The sequence below is a fragment of the Orycteropus afer genome, unplaced genomic scaffold (genome assembly GCF_000298275.1).
Source record: "Orycteropus afer afer isolate SDZICR_OR568_19922 unplaced genomic scaffold, OryAfe1.0 scaffold00026, whole genome shotgun sequence".
Lineage (NCBI taxonomy): Eukaryota > Metazoa > Chordata > Mammalia > Tubulidentata > Orycteropodidae > Orycteropus > Orycteropus afer.
The window spans coordinates 438361-449243 of NW_006921613.1; the positions used below are offsets into that span (position 1 = coordinate 438361).

The 10883-nt window shown below is 35.5% G+C and overlaps 1 protein-coding gene across 1 annotated transcript in view; it reads left to right on the forward strand.

The window, feature by feature from the left end:
• RFX7 (regulatory factor X7) overlaps positions 1-10883 on the forward strand; it is a 217094-nt gene that overhangs the window by 291 nt on the left and 205920 nt on the right. The window lies entirely within an intron of this gene.

Consider the following 10883-nt stretch of genomic DNA (forward strand, 5'->3'; position numbering starts at 1 on the left):
TTTCCAGAGTCGAGTGCATATTTATAGCACCTTTGGAGGTTTGGGGACTTTGTATCAGTCCCCAGGCTCCTTGGCCAAAAAATGCTTTCCCCCTCCGCAATTGTGAGAACAGATGAACAAGTAATTTGTTAAGGTTAAGAGAAATATGGGTAGGAATGAAGTCATATTGCATGATGGTAGCGTGGATTTGGGACTAGGAAATGTAAAATGTGTTTACTCCTTTTTGCAGTCTTGGAGGAAGAAATGTATTGTGAATTTTGGTCAAACAGACATTGTGCGTAAGAATATTAATATGCAGCACAAAACCTGATGTTTCTCTTCCTCTCAATTGGGTTAGCTGCTGTTTTTGGATGTTTTTGCCTGCTTTATTCTGAGACTAAATTTCCTTTCCAGACGCTTTATACATTGCGTTAGTTGTGAAGAAAGTGCTTCTTTAGTATGAAAATAATTTTATTTTAAGGTGTTAGTTTAAGCATGAAGTGATTTTTTTAATTTATATATTTTTTTAAAAAAGGAATCCAATAAATATCTTGCCACTTGTGCCTTTTCTTTAGAAACCGTGTATGAAATATCCTTTGCTATTCCTGTACTTTCTTGTATGAGAATTTCCAATATTTTAGCATTGGATTGAACTCTCTTAAGGACTGATGGCAATCTTTCAATAATTAAATACACTGAATTAAGTGCATCGTCTCTTAGAGCCATTAAAAATATGCTTTGAACATGAACTTCATATATTGTTTTGTAATATTCTTCCTTAACTGACATTTTTTAAAATGTAGCACTGTTTTAAAAATGGAAAGCAGTATTTAGAATTTGGTGTAATAGATTTCTTTTAATAGAAGCTAAAAAACAGAATTTAAATAGGGTGTAAACAAAGCTCTGATTTTGAAAATGAAATCCTGCAGGTCCATCATTGAATATGACTACTAAAATATCATCACTCTATACTTTTATATTACAATTTTAAAAATAAACCTATTCTAAAACCACTGGTATTGCATATTTACATATATAAAACAATAACAATTTATGAATACAAAATTAAGGTTTATTATATAGTCCTTTTCATTATTTTATTGGTGTGCATCCATGTTGTTATGATGCTAATATGAAGTAGGTCAGTGCAGGCTTTAATAGTTTCATACTATACAGTAGTTAGCAGTTAAATATCTTGCTTTCAGTTTTAAATTAAAATGGAGTAAATATTTTATAGGAGAATTTTTTTGGCTTTCACAAGTCATGTTGTGGCAACTTGAATAGGTCAGATAAATACAATTGTCTGTGTAGACAGAAACGAAACCCACTGCTATGGAGTTGATTCTAACTTATAATGATTTTATGGGGGGGGTGTGTGTGTTTTATTCTTCAGGTGGTCACCACCCTTTAAAAGCTGTAATTTAAGATATGCTTAATTCCTGCTTACCTTCAAGGTTTCCATGAAGCCAGAGTGTTATTTTTTCTTTTCCTATTAATATAAAGTAACTTAGTGTTGCTGAGGTAATCATTAAATTGAATTAATTACCTTGGTTTTTACGTCATTAAGAAAGGCAAATTTAAAAGTTTAACTAATAATATGTATTTTAGTGTTATGAGAACAATAGGGGAAAAGAGCCTTCATTGATATTTTTAAAATAAGAGTGAGCTATGTAGGCAACTGAGTGAAGAATTTGAACAATAATTATAGTGAAGTGTTGTTTTGTTAAATCATGTGATTTAATTATTCTTTCATCGATAATTTATATTTACACACTCATTGTAATTTAAATGTGATGACTTTAACCTAAAAGAACTTCTGAAATAGGCAGACTTCTGTTTTGGACACTTGCTTTAAAACACTACTGAATGGGCACCAAACATCTTAATTTCCAGATATGCAATCTTACATATTTATTTTAAAACTGAACATGGCACTTACTAGGATTTAACTCTCAACTCTAAAAATTCTGTTTGCAAAAATGAGTACTTCATATTATATTTAAAACTTGAGAATAAACAATAATAGTGCATATATTGCCTAAGGCACTTGACTGCTAACGAGAAGGCTGGCGGTTCAGACCTACCAGCCACTCCTCAGAAGGAAAATGGGGCAATCTACTTCCGTAGTGATAATGCCTCGGAAACCCAAGGAGGGGTCGCTATAAGTTGGGTCCAACTCGACAGCACATAACAACAACAACATATTTAATATGTCCTCGAATGTCCTGTTCCCCAAAACTGGATTTATATTAACCATCAAGTAATTACATAAAACACGTCTTCTCATAAGAACTAGTGTATCTGTAATAAATGAAAATCATTTTTAATAGGTAAGATTGCAACTCTTTAAATATCTCATTTCACATATTTTAAGGCAATATCTTTTTACTAGATATTTTATTGTTGTTGTTAGGGGCCATTGAGTCGGTTCCGACTTATAACAACCCTATATAGCGTAGTGCCTAAGGCATTTGCGTGCTCACCAGAAGGCTGGCGGTTCAAATCCACCAGCCACTCCTGGGAAGGAAGATGGGGCAATCTACTTCCGTAGTGATACTGCCTCCGAAACCCAAGGAGGGGTTGCTATGAGTCAGGTCCGACTCGACAGCACATAACAACAACAATGTACACCAGAAGCAAATGCTGGTCTTGTGCCATCCTCACAATCATTGCTGTGTTTGAGACCATTGTTGCAGCAACTTTCAGCCCACCTCATGGAGGGTCTATCACAGTGGCCCTCTACTTTACCAAGCATGATATCCTTCTGAGACTGGTCCCTCCTGATAACATGTCCAAAGTATGTGAGACAAAGTCTCGCCATCCTTGCTTCTAAGATATTTTGACACCTGATAATGTTCAGGGAGATTATCAGTTTTTATACTGCTTTCTAGGAGCTCTGGTAGCATAGTGTCTAAGGCACTTGACTGCTAACCAGAAGGCTGGTGGTTCAAACCCACCAGCCACTCCTCGGAAGGAAGATGAAGCAATCTACTTCCGTAGTGATAGTGCCTTGGAAACCCAAGGAGGGGTCTCTATGAGTCAGGTATGACTTGACGGCATATAACAACATAATGCTTTTTATATCATCCTTTGGTATCCCTAATAAGAATTTTTAATTACATTAGAAAGAAATATAACATTTAAAATGTATCCAGTGATTTTGCATTTTGGCTGATCATAGTTTCTAAATTACTGGACTTGGCGGATCATAAACAAGTCTGTACTTGTCTTCTTGCTCTACAAATACAAATATAGTATGTGATCTAGGCCTTTAGCTGGACAATAAGTTATTTATTATCTCACTTCATAATTAATTTGTTCTGTTTATTAACTAAATGCCATTTAGTAAAAGTATGTCCATTGTAATTTCAAGTATTAAATGTGTCCTTGAAAAAGAAAAAAATTAAATATTCAAAGTTGTGACTGTGGTATTTACTGAGATAGGTAGGGAACTGTATTTTTTAAGAGTTGGAATTTAATGCATTTTTAAGATAGTTCTAGAAAAATATATTACTAGCTTGATAGTGTTGTAATGTTTGTATAATCTATTTTTGAATACCTTCAATTTAAGTCCAGGTTAGCAAGCCTGCACCTTTCTTGACTTTCTTTGTTCCCATTCCATAGACAAAGGTCCAAATTACTTACACACCTCACTTATTTGCAGAAGGTTTGTTTTAGTACTAAATATCCCATGAGAATGTTGTTTGTATTTTCTAAACAGAATTCTTGTATAAACGTTTTCGTTTGAGAAAAGGAAACTAGTAGGCCATGTCTTTTTTTCCTAAATGAAGATTCATGGTAGCAACCTAAAACAAAGCCACAACCTACCCTCTGTCTGAACCACTGTAAACTTAACTTTAGGTAACCCCTCTTTGGTTACCTAAAAAAGGAGTACAGGCATACCTCAGAAATAGTGTGGGTTCGGTTACAGACCACTGCAATAAAACAAATACTGCAGTAAAGTGAGTCACACAAATTGTTTGGTTTCCCAGTGCATATAAAATTAATGTTTATACTGTAGTCTATTAAGTATGTAGTACCATTATGAAAAAGTTTGAAATGTGACGAGAATTACCAAAATGTGCAATAGAGACACAGTGAGCACATGCTATTGGAAAAATGGTACAGATAAACTTGCTTAGCGCAAGATTACTAGAAACCTTCAATTTGTAAAAATGCAGTATCTGCGAAGCACAGTATAGCAAAGGGGAATCAAACAAGGTACACCTGTACCGAAGCAAGTTTAACCTTTCTCTTGTCTCCCAGTATTTTCATAGTGAAAACATTAAAAAAAGATAATTACAAATTTTCATTTAGTTCAGACAAAAAATATTACTTTTTCCTTTTAAAAGAAGTTTTATTTGAAACCCTTATAAATTTCTTGTGTAAAAAATAGAAAAAATTTCATCTGTAATCTCTTCTGCCTCTTGTGTTTGTTATATTTAAAAATACCAATGTGGTAATAAAAATATCTACAATTAAGCTGTACCATAGATGATACCTTTTACTTAGAAGTTCAGAATGTCTTATTAATTCTGATAATATTGTCTTTACTCAACAGACAAGTTCAGGGATTAAAAAAAAAAATCATTGTTAACAACAGATCTTTTATTTATAGGTAAGACCTATTAAACTTTTCTTATAATGGCCATATAAGATGTGTCATTTTTTTTACCCACTTCACGGAAAGAGATAAACTGAATGACAGTGAAGTTACCAGATTCTTCTGATTAATTTTTAGTCCACAGATACAGTGTTGTGGCCATAGTTCCTTTATTTAATCCTTCCTGTAAGGCACGTTGTGTGCTGTTATGTCAATTCCAACTCACAGTGACCCTATAGGACAGAGTAGAGCTGCTCCAGAGGGTTTCCAAGACTGTAATCTTTAAGGGAATAGACTGCTACATCTTTCTCTGCTGAATGGCTGGTGGGTTTGAACTGCCCACCTTTTGGTTTGTAGCAGAGCACTTTAAATATTGTGTCACCAGGGGTCTTTCTGTAAGGCATACAGACTACTGACTCTTCTAGATTGTAGATTTAGAATTAATATATGTCGACTATTTTAAATGTTTTCTAAATTCCAATTTAAACCAAAATTGTGCAATTTTATTTTACTTTCTTGTTTATTGTGTGATAATAAACATCTCCTCTTTCCATATTAATTACAGTGACCATAGCATGGTGATTGATAGGTTTATATAGTGATGCCATTTTAGTTCTGAGTTTTGTATCTGATCCTGCTACTCAGGAGTTCAACTTTGTCTATGGTTCTGGATCAGGCAGTTTATTAGTTCTCTCTGAGAAGCATCGGTTCCTTCAGTTGAAGTGGGAAGTATTTATTAGATAGCTTATAATGTAGAGATTATTTTAACCAGAAGTTTATGATCTTCATTTTGCTTTTAAAATGTAGAATGAACGGTCATCAACTGGCTTTCAGATATTTTTGGTTGGTTGTTTGATACACAATCTACACTGAGTTCAGCCTGTTTCCTAAGCCAAGTACACAGAAAGCATAGAATGTTTTTTGTGCATTCATTCGGAATTGACTTGATGGCAGTGAGTTTGGTTTGGTTTCTAGACCAGCTGTGATGATTGTGTCCCAGACACTAGGTGTTTCTGAATTCTAGAAGGAAGGCAGTTACTTCCTCTCCTATTTTTCAAACTTAATGAAATAGTCTTCCTAAGAGACAGGCTAAGCAATATCAAGCCCTTCAATATTTAGCCTTGTTTAGCTTATGTAATGAATATATTTGTAAATAATAGACTGGTTTGCTTTTTCCATTGGAAAGGGTCTTGAATGATGGTATGGTGTTTTGCAAAATTGATTTGGTTTCTGCCTTGGTACTAGTTTTTGCTATCATTGGGGAAAAGATAGAAGTTTCTTATTTGTTACAAGAAATATGCTTTGAATAAAAACTTAACACCAAATTGCTTTTTATATTAGAAAAATAATGTTGCACACTAAAATCATACAAATGAAAATTAAAGTAAGCATTTCTTTTTACTCAAATGTGAACACTTTAAGCAAGAACAGTATGTAAGTACTCAGTAAGTACTTTTTATATACAAAGTACTGTGCTGTTGTTGTTGTTGTTGTTATGTGTCGTCGAGTCAAACCCTACTCATAGCGACCCCTCCTTGGGTTTCCAAGGCAGTGGTAGCATAGTGGCTAAGACACTTGCCTGCTAACCAGACGGCTGGCGGTTCAAACCCACCAGCCACTCCTTGGAAGGAAGGTTGGGCGATCCTACTTCCGTAGTGATACTGCCTCGGAAACCCAAGGAGGGGTCGCTATGAGTCAGGGCCGACTCGACGGCACATAACAACGACAACAACATCACTACAGAAGTAGGATTGCCCAACCTTCCTTCCGAGGAGTGGCTGCTGGGTGCTAGGGACTGGTATTTGAAGAATGCCCATTCACTTGTAATATTAACCTAAAAAACTGTACAGTAAAATTTCTCTTTTACTGTGAGAGACCACAGAAATGTTTAACAAGGGTCAAAGTATTAATTGAGGGAAAAGTAGACCTTAGTTTCCGCATTTGTAAAATGAAAGACTGTACTAAATAACCTTACAGATTCCTTTGATTTAAATTTCTATGATTCTATTACTAAATTAATATTGACTGCAATAAGAAAACATACCAGAAGCACCATGAAGGACTAACAAATTTAACTTGTCACAGGCAATCAACAGAATTTTCAGTGGACAAGAATCACTTGTCAGTGTGTCTTGAATATAATAAGCCCAAGAGGACTCTCTGGAGTTGATAATTCTTACGTTATTCTTGTGCAAGGGTTCTGTTATGTGAGATTAATTCTCCAAATATTTATTGAACTTGTATTACATTTAAAGTATTTTAAGAGCTATTGTTGATTATGTAAAAATATTTAAAACTATTCATTAATCACTGTTTTTGGGGAGTTTACTAGCTGCTAGTTGAGAAATTATAGTAGGGAGGGCTATCTGTGTGCTTCTTTTGTTTATGAACAAGTGTTCAGTCCCTAGAAGCATGTTATATAAGAATCTTTTCCTTTAGTAATATTGCATCATTTAAAGACAGTTGTTGTTATTGTTGTTAGGTACTGTTGAGTTGGCTCTGACTCATAGCAACTCTGTGTACAACAGAACGAAACACTGCCTGGTTCTGTGCTAGCCTCACAATGCTTGATGTAACTGAGCCCATTGTTGAAGCCACTGTGTCAATCCATCTTGTTGAGGGTCTTCCCCTTTTCTCTGACTCTCCACTTTATCGAGCATAATATCATTCTCCAGGGAATGGTCCCCTCTGACAACATGACCAAAGTAGGTGAGATGAAGTCTGGTATTCTTGCTTCCAAGGAGCATTCCGGCTGTACTTCTTCCAGGGCAGATTTGTTCATTCTCCTGGCAGTCTCTGGTATTTTTGGTATTCTTTGCCAGCACCACAATTCAGAAGCACCAATTCTTCTCTGGTCTTCCTTATTCCTTGTGCAACTTTCACATGCATATGCCAAAAATCAAACTCACTGCTACTGAGTCGTTTCTGACTCATAGCAACCCCCGTTGGGTTTCTGAAGCTATCAATCTTTATGGAAGTAGATCACGCTGTCTTCTTTCCCTGAAGCAGCTGGTGGGTTTGAACTGCTAACCTTCCAATTAGCAGTCAAGTCTTTTATCCACTATACCACCGGAGCTCCACACAGGCATATGAGGCAACTGAAAATCCCGTGGCTTGGATCAGGCACACCTTAGTCTTCAGAGTTGTCTTCTTTGCTTCTTAACACTTGAGATCTTTTGCAGCAGATTTGCCCAGTGCAATGTGTCTGATTTCCTGACTGCTGCTTCCATGAATGTTGATTGTGGATCCAAGTGAAATGAAATCCCTGGCAGGTTCAGTCCTTTCTCCATTTATAATGGTGTTGCTTATTGGTCCAGTTGTGAGGATTTTTGTTTTCTTAGGTTGAGTTGTAATCTGTACTGAAGACTGCAGTCTTTGGTCTTCATCACTTAAGTGCTTTAAGTCATCTTCACTTCAGAAAGCAAGATACGTCATCTGCATATCGTAGGTGGTTAGTGAGTCTTCCTCCAATCCTGATGTCACATTCTTTTTCCTATAGTCTAGCTTCTTGGATTATTTGCTCAGCATACAGATTAAATAAGTATGGTGAAAGGATTCAACCCTGATGTACACCCGTCCTGATTTTAAACCATATGGTATCTCTTTGCTCTGTTTGAACAATAGCCTCTTGGTCTGTGAGCACGTGCAAGTGTTAGGAGGTTTCCATTCTTTGGAATGTTACTCATAATTTGTTATGATTCACACAGTCAAATATCTTTACATAGTCAATAAAACACAGGTAGACATCTTTCTGATATTCTTTGCTTTCAGCTAGGATCCATCTGACATCAGTAGTGATATCCCTCGTACCACGTCCTCTTCTGAATCTACTTTGCATGTCTGGAAGTTCCCTGTCAATACTGCTGCAGCTGTTCTTGAATGATCTTCAACAAGATTTTACTTGTGTGTGATAATAATGATATTGTTCAATAATTTCCACATTCTGTTGGATTACCTTTCTTTGGAATGGATATGAGTACCAGTCTCTTCCAGTCAGTTGGCCAGGTGGCAGTCTTCCATATTTCTTGGCATAAACGAGTAAGCGTCTCCAGTACTGTTTGTTGAAACATTATCACTGGTATTTTACCAATTCCGGGACCCTTGTTTTTCACCAGTGACTTCAGTGCAGCTTGGACTTCTTCCTTCAATGCCATTGGTTCTTGGTCGTATGCTTCCTCCTGAAATAGTTGGACATCAGCCTTTTTTTTTTTTTTTTTTAAATACAGTGGCATTGTGTATTCCTTCCATCATCTTTTGATGCTTCCTACATCATTCGATATTTTACCTATAGAATCCTTCAATATTGCAACTAGAGGCTTGAATTTTTTCTTTCGGCTGAGAAGTGCTGAGTGTGTTCTTCCCTTTTGGTTTCTAACTCCAGGTCTTAGCACTTTTCATTTATAATACTTTACTTTGTCTTCTTGAGCCACCCTTTGAAATCTTCTGTTCAGCTCTCTTATTGCAACATTTCTTCCTTTCACTTTAGCTACTCTACAACTCCATGGCACATAACAACAACGCTACATTCAGGAGCACATTTCAGAGTCTCTTCTGACATCTATTTTGATCTTTTCTTTCCTATCCAGGTTAGACATATTAATGAGTAATTATGACAGTATGTTCTCCATGAGTTATAAAGAATAAGATAGTAAGATGATATGTTGACCAAACCAGTCCACTTGAAAATGGCAACAACCCTATTTACACATACTCTTCTCTAGTGCCTCCTTTTCCACCAGTCTTTCTACATTTAGTCTTAGTTGCTTTCTCTTCTGCTTTCTGGAGGGTTCTAAGAATTCAAGTTAAAGATGGGCAACATGGTCCAGTAGGTGGAATAATCTTCTTGCTCTGGGCAGGGTGATAAAATAAGGAACAGTAAGCTGTAAGGACCTTAATGTACTTGGTTTCTGACTACGAGATTTAGATAATTAGCGTTCAGCTTTAACTCATGAATAAAAACTTTAAGACATGATTTAATTTTTCTTTCTTGAGGCTGTAAATAGTGTATGTATTTTGGCATTTAACTCTTCTATTTCATGATTATATGCCATGAAATAGAAAACAATGAATGGTTAAATATGTGTGATACAACTTCCTGACATCTATTACAATGTTGAAAGTTGTGTGGAGAGAAGAGGTTTTATGTTCTTAGTACCTGAGAACAAGCTAAAACATACAGATATTCCTTGCTAATAGAATTTCTAATGGGTTCCTGAGTTGGCTAATGAGAGGTCAGAGACACATACCTTGTTATTCTAATCTGCTGTGTCTCAGAATTTTAAAAGGCGAGAGTCCATATAGTATGAAGTACTATCTTCTCCAAATAACCTTTATTAGGAAAAAATTTATCTTAGTCCATTCGATTTCTGAGTTTGGCTAGTAAGTGTTCAGATGGAGATGGAAAACTTTATACTCATTCCATCACAGGATTAACACATGGACTTGAATTTGCATACTAAATTTGATTGATTAGTGATGCCTACCAAGGATATGGGACTGAGAAGTGTTGTTAAGCAGCTTCCCCTTTCTTTTAAATCAGTTTCTTTCTTTTTCAGTACTTGAAGCTCTGTTATAAATAAAGCATCAGAACTATTGGTTATCTTGAAGAGTGGAGTTGCTGGGTTACAAACTAAACACAGAGAGCATTTGGTTTTGTGTTTTCTTTCTCTGCTTGTATTCTTTTAATTTTTCTGTGGTTTTCCTGCTTTGAACACCTTGGGCTGCGAAGTAGCTACAAAATGAGAACAGGGAATTACTTTAGTTAAGTGGCTATTTCAGTTTGGGCTGTCTGTAGCCCTTTCTCTTTGCTTTCATTATCTTGTTGCTCTGCTTATGCTGTTTCTTTTACCTGCTACTTTAAGAACATTCCTCCTTTTTCTGCTGATACAAACATCTAACTTTAAGATCCAACTCAGGAACCACTACCCCCATGAAATTTACCCAAAATTCTAGTTGTTTAAATTAATTTTTTCCCCAATAATTTAGGCTGATCTTACCTGAGATAAGTTCATTGTAGTGACTTTTTACTGAATATAAATAAAATAACTCTTGTTTTATAATATGTAAAATCCACAAGAGTTGAGAGAGTGAATATACTCAAAATGAAGCTATCAAGTTATTTATGGAATGCAATAAAATATATTATTTGTATATGGGGAAGCCAATGACTTATCATTGTTTTTGTAGTACATATGAAATTTTTTTTTAATTTTATTTTGATTTGGGTGAAGATTTACAGAGCAAATTCACTTTTCATACAGCAGTTCACATATACTTTGTCTCATGTCATTGACCAAAATTT